Source organism: Artemia sp. Qi Xiang Cuo, chromosome 1, assembly GCF_049724085.1.
Source record: "Artemia sp. Qi Xiang Cuo chromosome 1, ASM4972408v1, whole genome shotgun sequence".
Classification (NCBI taxonomy): domain Eukaryota; kingdom Metazoa; phylum Arthropoda; class Branchiopoda; order Anostraca; family Artemiidae; genus Artemia; species Artemia sp. Qi Xiang Cuo.
The window spans coordinates 81426960-81450889 of NC_142794.1; the positions used below are offsets into that span (position 1 = coordinate 81426960).

The window sequence follows — 23930 nt, forward strand, 5'->3', positions numbered from 1 at the left end:
TGTAACTTTTTCTATCTTCTACACAAAATTTGAGGAGAATTTAAAATTTATGTCTTTGGGGAAACATCTGAACTGAAGTGGAACCTTTTTATATTATAAGGAAAAATAGAATTGATCAAAAATTAATTTCTTTTTCATTGAGAAAATTCAGAAGAGAGCTTGAACTTTTCTTCACTTCATTGAGAAATTTCGAATAGAACTTTAAATTTCCTTATGTCTTTGTGAAATTAAGAACTGAAGTGGAAGATTTTTATTTTCTTTGGAAAAATTAGAATTGAACTGTAAGTTCTTTAATAAAATTCAGAAGATAACTTGAACTTTCTATCTTCTATGAAAAATTTGGAACAGTATTTTAAAGTTTTTCATCTCTTTGAGAAAAATCTGAACTGAAATGGAATCTTGCATGATGACTAGAACTTGAATTTTTCTTCACTTCGTTGAGAAAATTTAAAATTGAAGTAGAAATTTTCATCTTCCAGGAAAATCTTCATAGTGAAATATTCACGATCAATGTGTAACTTTTTCTATCTTCTACAAAAAATTTGTAGGAGAATTTAAAATTTATGTCATTGGGGAAACATCTGAACTGGAGTGGAACCTTTTTATATTAATAGGAAAAATAGAATTGATCAAAAACTAATTTTCTTTTTCATTGAGAAAATTCAGAAGAGAGCTTGAACTTTTCTTCACTTCATTGAGAAATTTCGAATAGAACTTTAAATTTCCTTGTCTTTGTGAAATTAAAAACTGAAGTGGAAGATTTTTATTTTCTTTGGAGAAATTAGAATTGAACTGTAAGTTCTTTAATAAAATTCAGAAGATAACTTGAACTTTCTATCTTCTATGAAAAATTTGTAACAGTATTTTAAATTTTTTCATCTCTTTGAGAAAAATCTGAACTGAAGTGGAATCTTGCATGATGACTAGAACTTGAACTTTTCTTCACTTCGTTGAGAAAATTTAAAATTGAAATAGAAATTTTTATCTTCCGGGAAAATATTCACAACTATGGTATAGGTTTTTCTATCCGGGTTGCAGCGGTAGCTAGCAACCTAGTAAGAGACGATCACGTCCAATGTTAAGAAATATAAAAACCCATAGTTCCTAACAAAGAAATCAGATCAAAACAAAAAGTACACCATTAGAACCGCCTTGTCCGAAACCCCTGTATAGGAAACTTTCTGTCCCTTGTCTTGAACAGCAAGGGAAATATATTGGCTTGAAAATCAAGAAAATTGACTTTAACCACGTTATTCTCCCCAAACGGGATATTTTTTTCTTTTTTTTCTTTTCCTTTTCCACAGATAGCTTGGCACTGGAACATCGTAGATAGTTGTTCAATAGCTCATTTTAAAGGAAATTAATTGGGTTAAAAACCTTTTGTAACTAAAATAAATTATTTCTAAAAGAGAATAAATTTTTCCACCAAAAACTGCATTTTCGATGTCTTTTCACACTGCAGTCTTTCAAACATATTCGTATACCAGCAGTAAGATTTGAACCCACGCCTCCGAAGAGATTGGTGGCTAACACCAGTGCCTTGGACCACTCGGCCAGGCTGCCTCTCATAAATAAATATATATGTGAATTTGGGTTGTATACATTAAAGAACGATCTTCAGTCCATAGTAACTGAAGTGTTATAAGAAACCCTTATATAGATGATGCTTACAGCAATCAAAGGTTACTATTTACAATGTATTGAAAAGATATTAAGAGACTATCATTGGAGCATCAAACCATTGTGTACATTAGAAGTAGTTAGCCACTTGATTGTTTGAGGTTCGTCTCTTACTATTTGAAAGAAGAAAAAGCCGTAGGCTTTTTCCTGTTTGTAACCAGATTATTATTAATGGTTAATGGTTCAATTTATGTTTAATTTTGAAGCAAATTGCTACATCTAGTGTATTCTGCAATTAATTAATTAGGCAAAGGATGAAAGGAAATCAAAATATTCTAAGGACAAAAGTATAAAGTAAATATCTTCTGTATAATCACAGAAGATTCCAGAAGAAAGCTGATTTTATCAAAATTACAATAAAGAACGACACCTAGCCCATGTTAACTGAAACATAAATAGGGATTATGTAATTTCCTTCAGTATCATGGCTGCAGAGGTGTCTGAAACCTAGTAAAGAACAAACCATTACAATAAAGAACATTTCATGTTAAAGATTGATCATTGATGCCATAATCATAGTTTGTAGCCAGGTCGTCTCTTACTATTCCAAAGAAGAAAAAGCCGTAGGCTTTTTCCTGTTTGTAATCATATAATAAAGAATGATAAGATGCCTATGGTTTAATAAACGGTTATATAAAGGGGGTGTTAGAATACATAGCTTAATCAGTAGCATCCAGGTTGCAGCGGTAGCTAGCAACCTAGTAAGAGACGATCACGTCCAATGTTAAGATCCGGGTTGCAGCGGTAGCTAGCAACCTAGTAAGAGACGATCACGTCCAATGTTAAGAAATATAAAAACCCATAGTTCCTAACAAATTATAATAAAGAACGACCTCTTGCCTATACTAAATTTTATAGGCCACTTAACTATGGTAAAAGTTAGTATCCGGGTTGCAGCGGTAGCTAGCAACCCGATCCCGCCCCATAGTAAAAACTAAAGTAACCCATAACTCCTGCAAAAAAGATTAAAATCAAAACAAGAAGTACACTATTAGAATTACAGTAAAGAACGATCTCTCTCCCATAGTAACTGATATGTTACATTAAAAGACGATCATTGGAATAAAAAGTTATTGCATGCATTGGACTTAGTTAACTACTTGATCGTTGGAGGTTCGTCTCTTACTATTTCAAAGAAGAAAAAGCCGTAGGCTTTTTCCTGTTTGTAATATTTTCCTGTTTGTTATCAGGGTTACAGCGGTATCCGGGTTGCAGCGGTAGTCCAGGTTGCAGCGGTAGCTAGCAACCTAGTAAGAGACGATCACGTCCTATGTTAAGTTTATAATAAAGAACCACCTCTTGCCTATACTAAATTTTATACGCCACTTAATTATAGTATAGGTTAGTAAATTCACAGATAGCTTGGCACTTGAACATCGTAGAGCAATTTTGAAGCAATCAAACAGTTCATGGTAATGAACTCTATAGTAATAATAGCTACTTGTCTCAATAGTAACCGAAACTCCTGGAACCAAAATTTTCTTTTTGGCTTAATCGCTAAAATTATTATGTAAACTGCAAAAATATCTATGATGCCTAATCAGTAATAGTAATTTCTTAATTTAAACAACAAAAATACATGAAAATTTTATAATTAGTTTTACTTTTTGTCTCCTGGAAGAAAATTTTTTTTCATCTCAGTTCAAAGTTATTATTGTATCCGGGAAACAAACTTTTTTTGGTTTGTAACCCGTAAAGTACGTATCTCCATATTATTGTGTTATAATTGCAATTATTTTAGTTTTCAGTCCAGAATCGATAAACTTATTATGTAGACTGCAAAAATATATATTGTGTCTAACAAATAATACTAATTTTTTAATTAAAAAAAGATAAATAAATGAAAATATTAAAATTAGTTTTTTTATGCTAGGTTTTAGATATTCGACACGGGGTATTGTGTACCCAATAATTTTAAACCTTGAAAAAATATGGTCTCACGCGAGTGGAAAAAAAGAAAGAATAACCAAAAAAACTATCAAAATAGAGCAATCCAAATTTCTACTAATAGAAAACTTTACTACACAAAAAATAAAGCTAACATCCTGAAATATAGGAAATGTTTATTTAAAAGAGATAAAAATGCCACCGAACGCAATAAAGCTCGAGAACGCGTAAGGATTGCTACTAAGATGTCTTGTGATCCAGAATTTAAGAAAATGAAATATGACAGAGCAAAACAGAGGTATGTTACGGATAAGGGGTATCGAGAAGGGAAAATTGAGACAGCCAAACAAAAGAGCAAGGAACGGTATGATAACGATATAGATTACCGAAACAAACATAAGAAAAAAGTTGCTACCAGAATAATGGGTAGATACTGGGGTGACAAAAGCTATAATGAAAAAATTAAATTCTCTGCGAGGTTGTACCGAAGAACGCATAAGGACAAAGGGAAAAATTACATTCAGAAATACAAGAAGATGGCAAAAATGCAGGCTGATCTTTGTAAATTGAGAAACATTTTACGCATGTTTTATCGGGATCACGAAAAGTATTCAAAATTACAGATTAAAATTCTCTTTGAAAGAGCGGGTGCTGTTGAAAAGTCGGCTAGAAATGCTTTGGCAAAGCTTCATAGCAATATCCAAAAGAAATGTTGTCAGTTTAATGAAAAGCTTCCAAGGTATGGACTGGCATAATAGTCAAGACTTCATCTACGGTGATAGCAATATTACAGTTTCTGTGGATGAAAATACAATAATAAAATTATTTGGTGAGAGCCTTGATAAGGTAGCTAACATCAGGGATGTATACCCCACAATGCATTGTGACAGTTGCGAGCAGATAAAGACAAAATACCAATTGAAGAGTCTAAGATCCCTTCCAAATAAGAAAGGTTTTGATGTAATGATTGCCACGATTTTAGAACACCTACAACAGGACATACCCAAAGATGACAGAGAACAGCTAATTCATTGTACAGGTTGGAAAGAGGATGTCATAGATTCATTCTCTGTCTGTGATTACTGTGCTGGCAAAATGTTGAAAAGTCAGGAGAATGTCTGATCAGTATTAATCCGGGTTGCAGCGGTAGCTAGTAACCTAGTAAGAGACGATCACGTCCAATGTTAAGAAATATTATATTAAAAGACGAACATTAGAAGAATTTTAACAAGGGATTGTAACAATTCAAAAACCTTAAAAAAGAAAACCAAAAGTTTGAAGCTTAGTAGATATCGTTGTCAAAAATCGGACTTGCTTTAATAATCAAATATCTTTGAAAAGACTGAGAAGTCTTTAGAAGACAAGTGACAATGATCATCTACATATAGAAGCCTGCCACGTGCTAAGTGCCGGGGCCTGGAGGCTGGTAATTGTGAAAATATCTGTAAATATTTTAACAAGGGATTAAAACAATACATATAATAAAGAACGAACTCTTTCCTATACTAAATAAGCCTATACTAGTTAATGATATATCCAGGTTGCAGCGGTAGCTATCAACCTAGTAAGAGACGATCACGTCCAATGTTAAGAAATATAAAAACCCATAGTTCCTAAAAAAAGAGTCAGATCAAAACAAAAAGTACACCATTAGAACCGCCTTGTCCGAAACCCCTGTATAGGAAACTTTCTGTCTCTTGGCTTGAAAAGCAAGGGAAATATATTAGCTTGACAATCAAGAAAAGTGGCGGCTACTACAACATTCTGCCTAAACGGCATATTTTTTTTTTCTTTTTTTCCACAGATAGCTTGGCACTGGAACATCGTAGAGAGTTTTCAATGGATCATTTTAAAGGAAATTAATTGGGTTAAAATTTAAATTAAAAGACGAGCATTGGAATAATATAATAAGGAACGAACTCTTGTCTGTACTAACTTTTATAGGTAATCCGGGTTGCATCGGTAGCTAGCAACCTAGTAAGAGACGATCATGTCCAATGTAAAGAAATCCGGGTTGCAGCGGTAGCTAGCAACCTAGTAAGAGACGATCACGTCCAATGTTAAGAAATATAAAAACCCATAGTTCCTAACAAAGGAGTCAGATCAAAAAAAAAGTACACCATTAGAACCGCCTTGTCCGAAACCCCTGTATAGGAAACTTTCTGTCCCTTGGCTTGAACAGCAAGGGAAATATATTGGCTTGAAAATTAAGAAAAGTGGCGGCTACTACAACATTCTGCCTAAACGGCAAATTTTTTTCTTTCTTCTGTTCTTTTTTTCTTTTCCACAGATAGCTTGGCACTGGAACATCGTAGAGGGTTGTTCAATAGCTCATTTTAAAGGAAATTAATTGGGTTAAAAACCTTTTGTAACTAAAATAAATTATTTCTAAAAGAGAATAAATTTTTCCACCAAAAACTGCATTTTCGATGTCTTTTCACACTGCAGTCTTTCAAACATAATCGTATACCAGCGGTAAGATTTGAACCCACGCCTCCGAAGAGACTGGTGGCTAACACCAGTGCCTTGGACCACTCGGCCAGGTTGCCTCTCATAAATAACTATATATGTGAATCTGGGTTGCATCAGTAGCTAGCAATATAGTAAGAGACGATCAGTCCAATACTAAAAAATATAACAAAACTCCTAAAAATAGAGTAAAATCAAAACAAAAGTACATCTTTAGAATTACCTTGTCTGAAACCTTACTAGATAAATATTGAATGTCGTCATAGTTTTATATTAGAGCTATGACGTGAATAGAAAAACACGAAATTATATTGTTGCTTCTGAAGACGTCATGAAATAATATCATTGCGCTATGACGTCAATAAAATCATTACGCTGTGACGTCATAATTACTATATAAGAAGCGTCAGAACTGTAAATGTTCACATTAATAATCACATAATGGTTTCAATCAAGCAAGCTGCACGCAAATTGAAAAAACAGTACTACACAAACAACAGAGATAGTATCTTGAAAAGAGAAAAGCAAAGGTATTCAACCGACCAGGCGTATCGAGAAGTAAAAATTGAGAGAACCAAACAAAAGATCAAGGAGCGTTATCACAATGATAAACTTTATAGAGAAGCAACAATTGAGCGGGCTAGACAAAAGAGCAAGGAACGGTATGGTAATGATGAAGATTACAGAGAAGCAAGAATTGAGCAGGCTAGACTATAGATCAAGGAGCGTTATCAAAATGATGAAGATTATAGAGAAGCAACAATTGAGCAGGCTAGACAAAAGAGCAAGGAACGGTATGATAATGATTAAGATTACAGAGAAGCAAGAATTGAGCAGGCTAGACAAAAGAGCAAGGAATGGTATGATAACGATGAAGATTACCGAAACAAACATAAGAAAAAAGTTGCTACCAGAATAATGGGTAGATACTGGGGTGACAAAAGCTATAATGAAAAAATTAAATTCTCTGCGAGGTTTTACCGAAGAACGCATAAGGACAAAGGGAAAAATTACATTCAGATATACAAGAAGATGGCAAAAATGCAGGCTGATCTTCGTAAATTAAGAAAAATTTTACGCATGTTTTATCAAGATCACGAAAGGTATTCAAAATTACAGATGAAAATTCTCTTTGAAAGAGCGGATGCTGTTGAAAAGTCGGCTAGAAATGCTTTGGCAAAGCTTTATAGTAATATCCAAAAGAAATGTTGTCAGTTTAATAAAAAGCTACCAAGGTATGGATGGGCAACTGTGAAACAGTTTACAGATGCAATAGAAAATATTAGACAACACTGTGAATATATGGAGGTGTACTTCTTTGAAAATTCGTATATCAATTTTGGAAGGAGCAATTGCAGTTTATGTAGCAGCAATAAAAATATATATACAAGCATACCTATCAACAGCGATGGAAAAGCAATGTTTTTCAATTATGGCGAAAACGAGCCTGTTAGGGTTATTAGTATATGTGTTTGGAAGACTAATGATTTAGAAAAAATTCCTGGAATTATAATAAAGAACGACCTCTTGCCTATACTAAATTTTATACGCCACTTTTTCTGGGTTGCAGCGGTAGCTGGCAACCTAGTAAGAGACGATCACGTCCAATGTTAAGAAATATAAAAACCCATAGTTCCTAACAGAGGAGTCAGATCAAAACAAAAAGTACACCATTAGAACCGCCTTGTCCGAAACCCCTGTATAGGAAATTTTCTGTCCCTTGGCTTGAACAGCAAGGTAAATATATTGGCTTGAAAATCAAGAAAAGTGGCAGCTACTACAACATTCTGCCTAAACCGGATATTTTTTTCTTTTTTTTTTCCTTTTTTCTTTTGCATCCAGAGATAGCTTGGCACTGGAACATCGTAGAGAGTTGTTCATCGGCTCATTTTAAAGGAAATTAATTGGGTTAAAAATCTATAGTAACTAAAATAAATTATTTCTAAAAGAGAATAAATTTTTCCACCAAAAACTGCATTTTTTATGTCTTTTCACACTGCAGTCTTTCAAACATAATCCTATACCAGAGGTAAGATTTGAACCCACGCCTCCGAAGAGACTGGTGGCTAACACCAGTGCCTTAGACCACTCGGCCAGGCTGCCTCTCATAATTTGGGTTGCAGCAGTAGCTAGCAACCTAGCAAGAGACGGTCAGTCCAATGCTAAGAAATATAAAAACCCAAAACTCCTAAAAATACAGTCAGATCAAAACTAAAGTACATCATTAGAACTACCTTGTCTGAAATCCTACTAGATAAATTAGAGCTATGACGTGAATAGAAATACACAAAATTATATTGTTGTTTCTGAAGACGTCATGAAATAATACCATTGCGCCATGACGTCATGAAATAAAATCATTACGCCGTGACGTCATAATTACTATATAAGAAGCGTCAGAACTGTAAATGTTCTCATTCATAATTAGATAGTGGTTAGATCAAAGCAAGGTATACGCAAGTTAAGAAAACAGTACTACACAAAAACAGAGATAGTACCTCGAAAAGAAAATTATAATATAGAACGACCTCTTGCCTATATTAAACTTTGTAGGCCACTTAACTGTAGTATAGGTTAGTAAAGTCCAGGTTGCAGCGGTAGCTAGCACCATCATCTGGGTTGCAGCGGTAGTCCGGGTTGCAGCGGTAGCTAGCAACCTAGTAAGAGACGATCACGTCCAATGTTAAGAAATATAAAAACCCATAGTTCCTAAAAAAGGAGTCAGATCAAAAAAAAAGTACACCACTAGAACCGTCTTGTCCGAAACCCCTGTGTAGAAAACTTTTTGTCCATTGGCTTGAACAGCAAGGGAAATATATTGGCTTGAAAATCAAGAAAAGTGGCAGCTACTACAACATTCTGCCTAAACGGGATATTTTTTTCTTTTTTTTCTTTCTTTCTTTTCCACAGATAGCTTGGCACTGGAACATCGTAGAGGGTTGTTCAATAGCTCATTTTAAAGGAAATTAATTGTTGTTAAAAATCTAAAGTTACTAAAATAAATTATTTCTAAAAGTTACATAAAGGATCGACGTGGTTCATTAAAACTTTCTGTTATTTGGCTTGAACAGCAAGGGAAATATATTGGCTTGAAAATCAAGAAAAGTGGCGGAAATATATTGGCTTGAAAATCAAGAAAAGTGAAAATTATTATAATAAAGAACAAGCTCTTTCCTATACCAAATAAACCTATACTAATTAATTACATAAAGGATCGATAACATTTATGATACATGGGGCCCTAAGCTACTTTCAGTGGATATAGCTGAAACCGAGTAAAAAACAAACCATGGCACATAGTAACTAAACGTTAAGATAATAAATTCAACTTTTAAATGGAAGTTTGGTACGTGACTCTTTCAAGGTCGTCTCTTACTATTCCAAATAAGAAAAAGCCATGTGCTTTTTCCTGTTTGTCACAGTCAGAACCGAAGTCTATCTCATCTTCTACAGGAAGGGCATTAATAAAAGAACTTGTTCTGAAATGCCTTTTGAAAAGTATTGCTTGGTGTTGGAGCATTCAAAAAGCTGTAAAGTAAAGTTGTGGGTGTAAAGGATGGGTACTTCAATTTGTAAAATGGATTTAGGAGGGACAATAAAAAAAGAACTTGTTCTGAAATGCCCTTTGAAAAGTATTGCTCGGTGTTGGAGCATTCAAAAAGCTGTAAAGTAAAGTTGTGTGTAAAAAGGATGGGTAATTCAATTTGTAAAATGGCTTTAGGATGGACATTCTGAAAAAAACTGGGTCTGAAATGCCCTTTGAAAAGTATTGCTTGGTGTTGGAGCATTCAAAAAAGCAGTGTAGTAAAGTTGTGGGTGAAAAGGATGGCTACTTCAAATATTCTTTGAAAAGTATTGCTTGGTGTTGGATCATTCAAAAAGCTGTAAAGTAAAGTTTTGGGTGTAAAGGATAGGTACTTCAACTTGTAAAATGGGCTTAGGAAGGACATTAAGAAAAGAACTTGTTCTGAAATGCCCTTTGAAAAGTATTGCTTGTTGTTGACGCATTCAAAAAGCTGTAAAGTAAAGTTGAGGGTGTAAAGGATGGGTACTTCAATTTGTAAAATGGGTTTAGGATGGACATTAAGAAAAGAATTGGTTCTGAAATGCCTTTGAAAAGTATTGCTAGGTGTTGGAGCATTCAAAAAAGTTGGAGCATTCAAAAAAGCAGTATAGTAAAGTTGTGGGTGAAAAGGATGGCGACTTCAAATGTTCTTTTGAAAAGTATTGCTTGGTGTTGGCGCATTCAAAAAGCTGTAAAGTAAAGTTGTGGGTGTAAAGGATGGGTACTTCAATTTGTAAAATGGGTTTAGGAGGGACATTAAGAAAAGAACTGTGTCTGAAATGCCTTTGAAAAGTATTGCTAGGTGTTGGAGCATTCAAAAAAGCAGTATAGTAAAGTTATGGGTGAAAAGGATGGCTACTTCAAATGTTCATTTGAAAAGTATTGCTTGGTGTTGGATCATTCAAAAAGCTGTAAAGTAAAGTTTTGGGTGTAAAGGATGGGTACTTGAATTTGTAAAATGGGTTTACGATGGACATTATGAAAAGAACTGGTTCTGAAATGCCCTTTGAAAAGTATTGCTTGGTATTGGAGGATTCAAAAAAGCAGTATAGTAAAGTTGTGGGTGAAAAGGATGGCTACTTCAGATGCCCTTTGAAAAGTATTGCTTGGTGTTGGAGTATTCAAAAAGCTGTAAAGTAAAGTTGTGGTGTAAAGGATGGGTACTACAACTTGTAAAATGGGTTTAGGATGGACATTATGAAAGGAACTGGTTCTGAAATGCCCTTTGAAAAGTATTGCTTGGTGTTGGAGCATTCAAAAAAGCAGTATAGTAAAGTTGTGGGTGAAAAAAGGATGGCTACTTCAAATACCCTTTGAAAAGTATTGCTTGGTGTTGGAGCATTCAAGAAAGTGTAAAGTAAAGTTCGAGGTGAAAAGGATGAGTACTTCAATTTGTAAAATGGGTTTAGAAAGGACATTATGAAAATAACTTGTTCTGAAATGTCTTTGAAAAGTATTGCTTGGTGTTGAGCATTCAAAAAGCTGTAAAGTAAAGTTGTGGGTGAAAAGGATGGATGCTTCAACTTGTAAAATGAGTCTAGGAGGGACATTAAGAAAGGAACTTGCTCTGAAATGCCTTTGAAAAGTATTGCTTGGTGTTGAGGTATCCTAAAAGCTGCAAAGTAAAGTTGTGGATGAGAAGGATGGGTACTTCAAGTTGTAAAAAGGGTTTAGAAGGGACATTAAGAAAGGAACTTGCTCTGAAATGCCTTTTGAAAAGTATTTCTTGGTGTTGAGGTATCCAAAAAGCTGTAAAGTAAAGTTGTGGGTGAGAAGGATGGGTACTTCAACTTGGAAAATGGTTTTAGAAGGGACATTAAGAAACGAAGTTGCTCTGAAATGCATTTTGAAAAGTATTTCTTGGTGTTGAGGTATCCAAAAAGCTTTAAAGTAAAGTTGGGGGTGAAAAGGATTGATGCTTCAACTTGTAAAATGAGTTTAGAATGGACATTAAGAAATTAAATTGCTCTGAATTGCCTTTTGAAAGGTATTTTTTGGTATTGAGATATCCAAAAAGCTGTAAAGTAAAGTTGTGGGTGAAAAGGAAGGGTACTTTTAGTTGGAAATTGGATTTAGAACGGATATAAAGAAACGAACTTGCTCTGAAATGCCCTTTGAAAAGTATTTCTTGGTGGTGAGGTATCCAAAAAGTTGTAAAGTAAAGTTGTGGGTGAAAAGGATGGATGCTTCAACTTGTAAAATGGGTTTAGGAGGGACATTAAGAAAGGAACTTGCTCTGAAATGTCTTTTGAAAAGTATTTCTTGGTATTGAGGTAACCAAAAAGCTGTAAAGTAAAGTTGCGAGTGAAAAGGATGAGTTCTTCAAGTTTTAGAATGGGTTTAGGATGGATATTAAGAAAGGAAATTGCTCTGAAATGCCTTTTGAAAAGTATTGCTTTGTGTTGAGATATCCAAAAAGTTGTAAAGTATAGTTGTGGGTGAAAGGGATGGGTACTTCAACTTGTAAAATGGGTTTAGAAGGGACATTAAGAAAGGAAATTGCTCTGAAATGTATTTTGAAAAGTATTTCTTGTTGTTGAGATATCCAAAAAGCTGTAAAGTAAAGTTGTGGATGAGAAGGATGGGTACTTCAAGTTGGAAAATGGGTTTAGAAGGGACATTAAGAAAGGAACTTGCTCTGAAATGCCTTTTGAAAGGTATTTCTTGGTGTTGAGGTATCCAAAAAGCTGTAAAGTAAAGTTGTGGGTGAAAAGGACGGGCACTTTAACTTGGAAAATAGTTTTAGAAGGGACATAAAGAAAAGAAGTTGCTGTGAAATGCCTTTTGAAAAGTATTTCTTGGTGTTGAGGTATCCAAAAAGCTGTAAAGTAAAGTTTTGGGTGAAAAGGATGGGTACTTCAAGTTGGAAAATGGGTTTAGAAGGGACATTAAGAAAGGAACTTGCTCTGAAATGTCTTTTGAAAAGTATTTCTTGGTGTTGAGGTATCCAAAAAGCTGTAAAGTAAAGTTGTGGGTGAAAAGGATGGGTACTTCAACTTGTAAAATGGGTTTAGAAGGGCCATAAAGAAAGGAACTTGCTCTGAAATGCCTTTTGAAAAGTATTTCTTGGTGTTGAGGTATCCAAAAAGCTGTAAAGTAAAGTTGTGGGTGAGAAGGATGGGAACTTCAAGTTGTAAAATGGGTTTAGAAGGGACAAAGAGAAAAGAAGTTGCTCTGAAATGCCTTTTGAAAAGTATGTCTTGGTGGTGAGGTTTCCAAAAAGCTGTAAAGTAAAGTTCTGGGTGAAAAAGATAAGTGCTTCAAGTTGGAAAATGGGTTTAGGAGTGACATTAAGAAAATAAGTTGCTCTGAAATGCCTTTTGAAAAGTATTTCTTGGTGTTGAGGTATCCAAAAAGCTGTAAAGTAAAGTTGTGGGTGAAAAGGACGGGTACTTCAAGCTGGAAAATAGGTTTAGAAGGGACATTAAGAAAGGAGCTTGCTCTGAAATGGCTTTTGAAAGGTATTTCTTGGTGTTGAGGTATCCAAAAAGCTGTGAAGTATAGTTGTGGGTGAAAAGGATGGATGCTTCAACTTGTAAAATGGGTTTAGAAAGGATATTAACAAAGGAACTTGCTCTGAAATGTCTTTTGAAAAGTATTGCTTGGTGTTGGAGCATTCAAAAAAGCAGTATAGTAAAGTTATGGGTTTAAAGGATGGGTACTTCAACTTGTAAAATGGGTTTAGGAAGGACATTAAGAAAGGAACTTGCTATGAAATGTCTTTTGAAAGGTATTTCTTGGTGTTGAGGTATCCAAAAAGCTGTAAAATATAGTTGTGGGTGAAAAAGATAAGTACTTCAAGTTGGAAAATGGGTTTAGGAGGGAACATTAAGAAAAGAAGTTGCTCTGAAATGTCTTTTGAAAACTATTGCTTGATGTTAGGGTATCCAAAAAGCTGTATAGTAAAGTTGTGGGTGAAAAGGATGGGTACTTCAACTTGTAAAAATGGGTTAAGGAATGACATTAAGAAAGGAACTTGTTCTGAAAAGATATAATAAAGCCTTAAAAAAGTATCAAAAAATGGGGAGGAGGCTCTTTGGGGGTCCGGGGGGCTTTTGGGGGCCTGGAGGCCCCTGGGGCCGGGTGGTCCTTTGGGAGCCCGGGGGACATTTGGGGACCAGGGGCTTCCTTTGGGGTGGGGGTATGGGGATGGGGGCCCTTTGGGGTTGGGGTAGGGTGATCGGAGCCCTGTGGGTTTGGGGTTGGGGGATCGGTGCCCTTTGGGATTGGGGTAGAGGGCCTCACGACACTGTTCAAATGGAGCTTGTGTATTATGACGACCACAGAGTTTCACCCTCAAATTCTCTTCTAAAATCATCTTTTAAAATGTCTCTAACTGTTTCGCCAAAATAATTCCCTAAAATGTCTAAAACGGTTTCGCCCAAATAACCCCTAAACGTAATTTCTGCGTGTTCCTTTTATTTTTGGCATCTCTGCGCTGTCACATTTCAAATTACTAAGAAACCTGATTCCCGTGTTAATCTATTCATCTTTAAGATGTGTCTTGGAGAATTGTTTCCATGGCGAAGTTTTATTAATATCTTTTGGAGTTTGACCAGTAGAATTGTTTCCGGGGAGAAGACATTGATGACTTGGTTCTATTCCTGGAGAATTGTTTCTAGGCGAAGTTTTAGAATTGTTTCCGGGGCAAAGTATTAATGACTTGGATCTATTCCTGGAGAATTGCTTTCGATTAACCACTTGTTCTCCCTAGGGACTCTAAGTCCATATTTGGTGTACTGACAGAGTTAGACTAAATTGTAGATGGCAGCAGGGGTGAGGGTCACGAGCTCATGATGCCTTTCTACTGTAGTGTCCTCTTCAATAACATATTTTCTATCTGGAAATCAACTATGCTGAACAAAATGGCTTTCTCAAGATTTTGATTTGATGTGTTTTGGGAAATGATGGGGGGGGGGGGGGCTAGTTGCACTCCAATCACTTTCGACTATTAAGAAGGACACTAGCTCTTTGAATTTACAATCGAATGAGAATTTTTTGAAGTTTCTCTGACAACGCCTTCTATAAAAACCTTATATGCCCCCAGGGCATAACTTAAAACCCTTGCCCTGGGGGTTTTGGGAGAGTGTCCCCCTCAAAAACATATTTCCTATCTGGAAATCAACTACGCTAAACAAAAGGGTTATCTCAAAATTTTTATTGGATGTGTTTGGGGGAATTATGGGCGTGGGGGGGGCTAGTTGCCCTCCAATCTCTTTTGACCGTTAAAAAGGGCACTAGCCACTCCAATTTTTCAATCGAATGAACCCCTTTTGAAGTTTCTACGACAACTCCTTCGATACGAAGTGCCCGGGTATGGAGAAAAAAAAACAACCAAAAACACATTGTGCCCATACAGTTTTTTACTTAGGCAGCGCTCGCGCGCAGCCTTAGATTGATTGAATGTGTTTGGAGAAAAGATGGGCGTGAGAGGGGGTTTAGTTGCCTTCAAATCACTTTTGACTATTAAAAAGGGCTCTAGCCCTTTTATTTTCCAATCGAATGAGCCTGTTTTGAAGTTTCTACGACAACGAATTCTATAAAAACATTATATGCCCCCAGGACATAACTTAAAACCCTTGCCCCGGGGGGTTGTGGGGGAGTGTCCTCCTCAAAAACATATTTTCTATCTGGAAATCAACTATGCTAAACAAAATAGCTATCTCAAAACTTTGATTGGATGTGTTTGAGGGACTGATGGGCTTGGGGGGGGGCTAGTTGCCCTCCAATCACTTTTGACTGTTAAAAAGGGCACTAGCCACCCCAATTTTCAATCGAATGAACCCCTTTCGAAGTTTCTACGACAACTTCTTCGATAGAAAGTGCCCAGGTATGGAGGAAAAGACAACCAGAAACACATTGTGCCCACATTGTTCTTTACATAGGCAGCACTAGCGCGCTGCCTTAGATTGATTGGATGTGTTTGGAGAAAAGATGGGCGTGAGAGGGGGTTTAGTTGCCTTCAAATCACTTTCGACTGTTAAAAAGGGCACTAGCTTTTTGATTTTCCATTCGAATGAGCCTGTTTTGAAGTTTCTACGACAACGCCTTCTATAAAAACCTTATATGCCCCCAGGACATAACTTAAAACCCTTGCCCTGCTGGCTGTGGGGGAGTGTCCTCTTCAAAACATATTTTCTATCTAGAAATCAACTACGCTGAACAAAATGGCCATCTAAAATAGTGATTGGATGGGTTTGGAGAAAAGATGGGAATGAGAGGGGGGTTAGTTGCCTTCAAATAACTTTCGACTATAAAAAGGGCACTATCCCTTTGAATTTCCAATCGAATGAGCCCTTTTTAAAGTTTCTAGGACAAAGATTTCAATAAAAAACCTTATATGTCCCCAGGGCATAACTTATAATCCTTGCACTGACGGTTGTGGGGGAATGTCTGGGAAAAAGGTGGGCGAGAGATGGGGGTTAGTTGCCCTCAAATCACTTTTGACTATTAAAAAGGGTACTAGCCCTTTGAATTTCTTATCGAACGAGCCCTTTTTCAAGTTTCTACGATAAAGATTTCAGTAAAAACCTTATCTCTATGTGTATATATGTGTATTATCTCTATGTGTGTCGTCTCTATGTGTTTGTCGTCTCACTCCGTTTGTCGTCTCTGTGGGTGTGTCGTATCTGTGTGTGTGTCGTCTCTGTGTGTGTGTCTCTCTGTGTTTTTACCGTCTCTGTCTGTGTGTCTTATCTTTGTGTTTGTCGTCTCTGTTTGTTTGTCGTCTCTGTGTGTTTGTCGTCTCTGTGTGTTTGTCGTCTCTGTGTGTTTGTCGTCTCTGTGTGTATGTCTTCTCTGGTTTATGTTAGGTTAGGTTAGGGGGGCTAGTTGCCGTCAAATCACATTCGACTATTACAAAGGGTACTAGCCCTTTGAATTTCAAATCGAATGAGCCCGCTTTCCATTTTCTACGACAAAGATTTCAATAAAAACCTTATATGCCCCCAGGGCATAACTTATAATCCTTTCTCTGAGGGTTGTGGGGAAGTGTCCTCCTCAAAAATATGGTTTCTCTCTGGAAATCAACTACGCTGAACAAAATGACTAACTAGCCCTTTCAATTTCCAAGCGAATGAACATTTTTTGAAGTTTCTATGACAACGCCTTCTTTAAAAACCTTATGTGCCCCCAGGGCAAAACTTAAAACCCTTGCCTTGCTTAAGGCCTGTGGGGTAGAGTCCTCCTCAAAAACATTTTTTCTATCTGGAAATCAACTCTGCTGAACAAAATGGATATCTCAAAATTTTGATTTGATGTGTTTGGGGAAATGATGGGCGTGGGGGGTGGGCTAGTTACCCTCCAATCACTTTCGACCATTAAAACGGGCACTAGCTCTTTGAATGTCCAATCGAATGAGAATTTTTTGAAGTTTCTCCTACAAAGCCTTCTATAAAAACCTTATATGCCCCAAGGGCATAACTTAAAACCCTTGCCTTGGGGGTTGTGGGGGAGTGTCCTCCTCAAAAACATATTTTCTTTCTGGAGATCAACTACGCTAAACAAAGTGGCTATCTCAAAATTTCGATTGGTTGTGTTTGGGGGAATAATGGGCGTGGGGGGGGGGGGCTAGTTGCCCTCCAATCACTGTTGACTGTTAAAAAGGGCACTAGCAACTCCAATTGTCAATCGAATGAACCTCTTTCGTAGTTTCTACAACTCCTTCGATACGGAGTGCCTGGGTATGGAGAAAAAAACAACCAAAAACACATTGTGCCCACATTGTTTTTTACATAGGCAGCGCTAGCGCGCTGCCTTAGATTGACTGGATGTGTTTGGAGAAAAGGTGGGCGTGAGAAGGGGTTTAGTTGCCTTCACATCACTTTCGACTATTAAAAAGGGCACTAGCTCTTTGATTTTCCAATCGAATGAGCCTGTTTTCAAGTTTCTACGACAACGCCTTCTATAAAGACCTTATATGCCCCCAAGACATAACTTAAAACCCTTGCCCTGACGGTAGTGGAGGAGTGTCCTCCTCAAAAACATATTTTCTATCTGGAAATCAACTACGCTGAACAAAATGGCTATCTAAAATAGTGATTGGATGGGTTTCGAGAAAAGATGGGCGTGAGAGGGGGGTTAGATGGCTTCAAATCACTTTCGACTATTAAAAAGGGCACTATACCTTTGAATTTCCAATCGAATTAGCCATTTTTCAAGTTTCTATGACAAATATTTCAATAAAAACCTTATAGGCCCCCAGGGCATAACTTATAATCCTTGAAGTGAGGGTTGTGGGGGAGTGTCTGGGGAAAAGATGGGCGTGAGAGGGGGGTCAGATGCCCTCAAATAACTTTCGACTATTAATAAGGGTAATAGCCCTTTGAATTTCAAATCGAATGAGCCCTTTTTCAAGTTTCTACGACAAAGATTTCAGTAAAAACCTTATCTCTATGTGTATCTATCTGTATTACCTCTATGTGTGTCGTCTCTACGTGTTTGTCGTCTCTGTGTGTGTTTCTTCTCTTTGTGTGTGTCGTCTCTGTGCGTTTGTCGTCTCTGTGTGTGTGTAATCTCTTTGTTTGTATCGTATTTGCGTGTGTCTCGTCTCTGTGAGTTTGTCTTCTATATGTGTGTACCATCTCTGCGCTTGTTTTATATCTTTGTGTGTGTCGTTCCTGTTCTTGTGTTATCTCTGTGTGTGTGTCATCTCTGTGTTTGTTTAATCTCTGTGTTTGTGTCGTCTCTGTGTGTATTTCGTCTCTGTGTGTGTGTCGTCTCTGGTTTATGTTAGGTTAGGTTAGGGGGGCTATTTGCCGTCAAATCAATTTCGAGTATTAAAAAGTGTACTAGCCCTTTGAATTTCAAATCGAATGAGCCCTTTTTCAAGTTTCTACGACAAAGATTTCAATAAAAACCTCATATACCCCCAGGGCATAACTTATAATCCTTGCTCTGAGGGTTGTGGGGAAGTGTCCTCCTCAAAAATATGGTTTCTATCTGGAAAACAACTACGCTGAACAACATGGCTATCTAGTCCTTTTAATTTCCAATCGAATGAGCATTTTTTTGAAGTTTTTACGACAACGCCTTCTTTAAAAACCTTATATGCACCCAGGGCGATGCTTAAAACCCTTGCCCTAAGGCCTATGGGGTAGTGTCCTCCTCAAATACATATTTTCTATCTGGAAATCAACTACGCTGAACAAAATGGCTATCTCAAAATTTTGATTCGATGTGTTTGGGGAAAGGCTGGGCGTGGGGGGGGGGGCTAGTTGCCCTCCAATCACTTTCGACTATTAAAAAGGGCACAAGCTCTTTGAATTTCCAATAGAATCAGAATTTTTTGAAGTTTTTCCAACAACGCCTTCTATAAAAACCTTATAAGCCCCCAGTACATAACTTAAAACCCTTGCCCTGCCGGTTGTGGGGGAGTGTCCTCCTCAAAAACATATTTTCTATCTGGAAATCAACTACGATGAGGAAAATGGCTATCTAAAATAGTGATTGGACAAAAGATGGGTGTGAGAGGGGGGTTAGTTGCCTTCAAATCACTTTCGAATATTGAAAAGGGCACTATCCCTTTGAATTTCAAATCGAATGAGCCCTTTATCAAGTTTCTACGACAAAGATTTCAATAAAAACCTTTTATAACCGCAGGGCATAACATATAACCCTTGCCCTGAAGACTGTGGGGGGAATGTCTTGCTCAAAGGTATAATTTCCTGAACTTTGAACTACGTGGAACAAAATGGCTATCTCAAAATCTTTATTGGATGTATTTGGGTAAATAGTGGGCGTGGAAGAGGTGTTAGTTGCTTTCCAATCACTTTCGACTATTAAAAAGGGCACTAGCCATTTCAATTTCCAGTCGAATGAGCCCTTTTTGAAGTTTCTACAACAACGCGTTATAAGAAACCTTATGTGCACCCTGGGCATAATTTACAACCCTTGCCCTGGCGCTGGGGGGGGGGGGTCATCCCCAAAGACCTAATTTCCAGAACTTAAAATTACGTTGAACAAAATAGCTATCTCAAAGTTTTGATTAGATGTGTTTGGAGAAAAGGTGGGAGTGAAAGGCCGGTTAGTTGCCCTCTAATCACTTTCGACTATTTAAAAGGGCACTAACCTTTTGAATTTCCAATCGAATGAGCCTTTTTCAAAGTTTCTACGACAAAGCCTTCTATAAGAAACCTTATATGCCCCCGGGGCATAACTTACAAACCTTGCCCTAAGGGGGACTGTTCTCAAAAACATAATTTCTATCTGGAAATCAACTACGCTGAACAAAAAGGCTATCTCAAAATTTTGATTGGATGTGTTTTGGGAAATAGTGGGCATGGAAGGGATGTTAGTCAACTTCGCTTTTCAAAGTTTCTTCGACAACTTCTTCGATACGAAGTGCCCTGTTCTAAAGGAAAAAATTAATAAATAATACATTGTGCCAACATCGTTCTTATATGCCCCCAGGGCATTACTTAAAACCCTTGCCCTGAGGACTGTGGGAGAGTGTCCTCCTCTTTACTTAGTCCCCGTTTCTTGTCTCGTTCTCGAGTGTCCCCGTTCTTTACTTAGGCAGCACGATCGCGCTGCCTATGATTTGTGCAACAATTTTCTATATAAACCTTATATGCCCCCAGGGCATAACTTACAACCCTTGCACTGAGGGCTCTGCGGGGGTGATCATCCTAAAAGACCCAATTTCCAGAACGTTCAACTACATTGAACAAAATGGATATCTCAAAATTTTGATTCGACGTGTTTTGGAACATGGTGGGTATGAAAGGAGCGTTAGTCGCTATCCAATCACTTTCAACTATTAGAAAATGCACTAGCCCTTTCAATTTCCAATTGAATGAACTCTTTTGAAATTTCCACGACAGCGCTTTCAATAAAAACTTTATATGCCCCAGGGCATAACTTACAACCCTTGTACTGAGGGCTCTGAGGGGGTTATCATCCTAAAAAACCCAATTTCCAGAACTTTCAACTACGTTGAACGCAATGGATATCTCAAATTTTAATTCGATGTGTTTTGGGATAATGATAGGCGTGAGAGGGGCGTTAGTTGCTCTCCAATCACTTTCAACTATTAAAAAAAGCACTTGCCATTTCCATTTCCAATAGAATGATCCCCTTGGAAGCTTCTACTATAACACTCTCAATTAAAACTGTATATGCTCCCCGGACATAACTCACTACTCTGGCCCTGAGGGCTGTGGGGGGAAGGGCTTTCAACCTTATAGACCTAATTTCTAAAAGTTTCAACTACGTTGAAAAAAAGGGTTATCTAGAAATTTTGAATAGAGATGGTTGGGGAAAAGGTGGGCATGAGAGGGGGGGGGGGGTAGTTGCCCTCAAATCACTTTCGACAATTAAAATGGATTCTAGCCCTTTGAATTTCAAATCGAATGAGCCCTTTTTCAAGTTTCTACGACAAAGATTTTAATAAAACCGTATATGCCCCCAGGGCATAACTTATAATCCTTGCCCTGAGGTTTGTGGGGGAATGTCCTCCTCAAAAATATGTTTTCTATAGGGCAAGCAACTACGTTGAACAAAATGGCTATCTCAAAATTTTGATTGGATGTGTTTGGGGGAATGATGGGCGTGGGGGGGCTAGTTGCCCTCCAATCGCTTTTGACTATTAAAAAGGGCACTAGCTCTTTGAATTTTCAATCTAATGAGCATTTCTTGAAGTTTCTACGACAACGCCTTCTATAAATACCTTATATGCCCCCAGGGCATAACTTAAAATCTTGCCCTGAGGGTTGCGGGGGAGTGTCCTCCTCAAAAACATATTGTCTATCGGGAAATAAACTACGCTGAACAAAATGGCTATCTCAAAATTGTGATTGTATGTGTTTTGGGGAATGATGGGCGTGGGGGGGGGAGGGCTAGTTGCCCTCCAATCACTTTCGACTATTAAAAAGGGTACTATCCCTTTGAATTTCCAATCGAATGAGCCTTTTTTGAAGTTTCTACGAAAACACCTTCTATAAAAACCTTTTATGCCCCCAGGGCATATTAAAGGCATGCCCCCATTAAAGGCAGGGCATGCCCTCAGGGCATATTATATCCGCTGTTTACTGAAAACTATATACGTCTTGAACAGTCTTGGAAAGTATATTAAAATTCCATTTTTTAGAGTTTCGTTACCACGAACTGTTTGATACTAAAAAACTCTTTTTCTTTTACTTATCACTTCAGTCACTATTGGCTGCAGTTTAGTCCTTACTGTAATCGCAGGTTCAATTCCTTCCACAGACAATTTTTACACATTTTCAAATTAAAGTCTAAACAAAACTTCTGTTAATAACTACTTGACCAACATCATGTATGATGAACCTATATCGATCCTTTATGTAACTTTTTCTAAAATAAGGAATATTTTCTCAGGCTCGTAACTTTTGATGACTGAGACTAAACTTGTTGAAACTTACGTATTTAAAATCATCATAAAAATTCGATTCTTTTGATGTATCTATTGGTATTAAAATTCTGTTTTTAGAGTTTCGGTTAATATTGAGACGAATCGCTCTTACTGTACAGTTCATTACCACTAACTGCTTGATCACTGTTTGATGAACTGTTTGAGTTGTTTTTCAGACAATTCTTGAGAGTAGGAATTTATCCCAATCTCCATTCATCTGAAGGATATAAGAATGGACGCTGAGGAAGGGGAAGATCCCATCTTATTGCAGAGATATTGTGACTGTAAAAAGAATGACTTAATCCATATAGATAACTAAACAGGACGATGGGGAGGATTGAATATAAATTTTAAATAATGTCTACACCTCTTGTTTTTTAGAAACGTTTGATCTCTGAATTAAAAAAAAAATTGGAATTAATACATTATTAATGACCCTTGTTTTTCTTTCTGACATGCCTTGATTTGTTTACCATTTTTTGTTTATTAAAAAAAGAAAAAAAGTAATACTTTGAAGGCATATTGCACGTGATGTGCTTTGTTCCCAGGTAATCCCCTCCTCAACGCCTCGTTCTTTACGCTAAAGTTCGACTCTGTCTCACAACTTTATTTTTTAAAACAATAAAAAACTTTAGTGTAAAGAGCGAGGCGTTGATGAGGAAACAGTCCCTTTCATATACGGAATAATTTCTGTTCGTGTTAAGTTTTAATGTCGCTCCTTACTTTCAGCTAAAAAAAAACTTGTTTTTTTTTATTTAATTGCTTCAAAAATCAAATATCTTTGAAAAGACTGCAGTTTGAAAAAAACATCAAAATGAAGTTTTTTGTAAAAAGTGATGTTTTAAAAAATTTAGTTTTTGATTAAAAAAGGCACTATAACTTTTAATTTCCGTTTGAATGAGCCCTCTTGCAACATTCTAGGACCACTGGGTCGATACAAACACCCCTGGTAAAAAAAAACATATAAACACGCATTCGTGGTCTTTCGTCAGACAAAAAAACAACAACAAAATACCACGTTTTTGCAGATAGGAGCTTGAAACCTCTACAGTGTGGTTTTCTGTTCGGCCTAATCTCACGGTTTGATTTTCATTAAGATTATATCACTTTAAGGGGGTGTTCCCCCTTTTTTAATGTAAGGCAAGTTTTCCCAGGCTCATAGTTTTTTAGGCTTAATGTTAAACTTGATGAAACTTATATATTTCAAATTAGCATAAAGATCTGATTCTTTTGATGTATCTATTGGTATCAAAATTTCGTTTTTTAGAGTTTCGGTTACTATTCAGCCGGGTCGCTCCTTACTTAAATTTTGTTACCACGAACTGTTTGATGCCTATATGGCTCTAAGATTTTGGTGTTAGAAACACGATTTTCAAATAGTATAACTGAGTAGTATTTATGCGATAGAGCTGCGTAGTGGACTACGTGGACGTTAACCACGGGCTTCAGTCATTTCTCTGTACGGAAAAAGTCTTTTTTTGAAACTGTTATCTAAGTTTTCCAGAACCGACGGTGCTGGACCAGTCCGAATCCATCATAAAGGAGCTTAAAAAGTAACTTATTCAGCCTCTCTGTTTTGAAGCTGAAAAGCCTGCTCAGACCTTTGATATTTGTAGTATTATATACAGTCTTTTTAATGGTTTTGGGATATTGACTATAAGGGGTTGATAAATGGTTACCGCAAAGTGGCTTGAACTCACATCTTTCGAATTCGAACGATAGGCTCTGAGCCACTTGGATGCGGTAACTGTTAATATAGAATGTATTATTGAACATGTGATAAATATTGAGCGATATACATATTAGAGAAGAGCCGAGATCTGTTTTCCCTTTTTCTACAGATCCAATGTATGCAATGCTTTGTTATTCCAATAATCCTCTTTTAATGTAACACACACAAAATGAATGAGCCCTCTTGCAACATTCTAGGACCACTGGGTCGATACAATCACCCCT

At 36.9% G+C, this 23930-nt stretch overlaps 1 protein-coding gene across 1 annotated transcript in view; it reads right to left on the reverse strand.

Annotated features, from left to right (window-relative positions):
• LOC148956796 (uncharacterized) overlaps positions 1–23930 on the reverse strand; it is a 123822-nt gene that overhangs the window by 7182 nt on the left and 92710 nt on the right. The window lies entirely within an intron of this gene.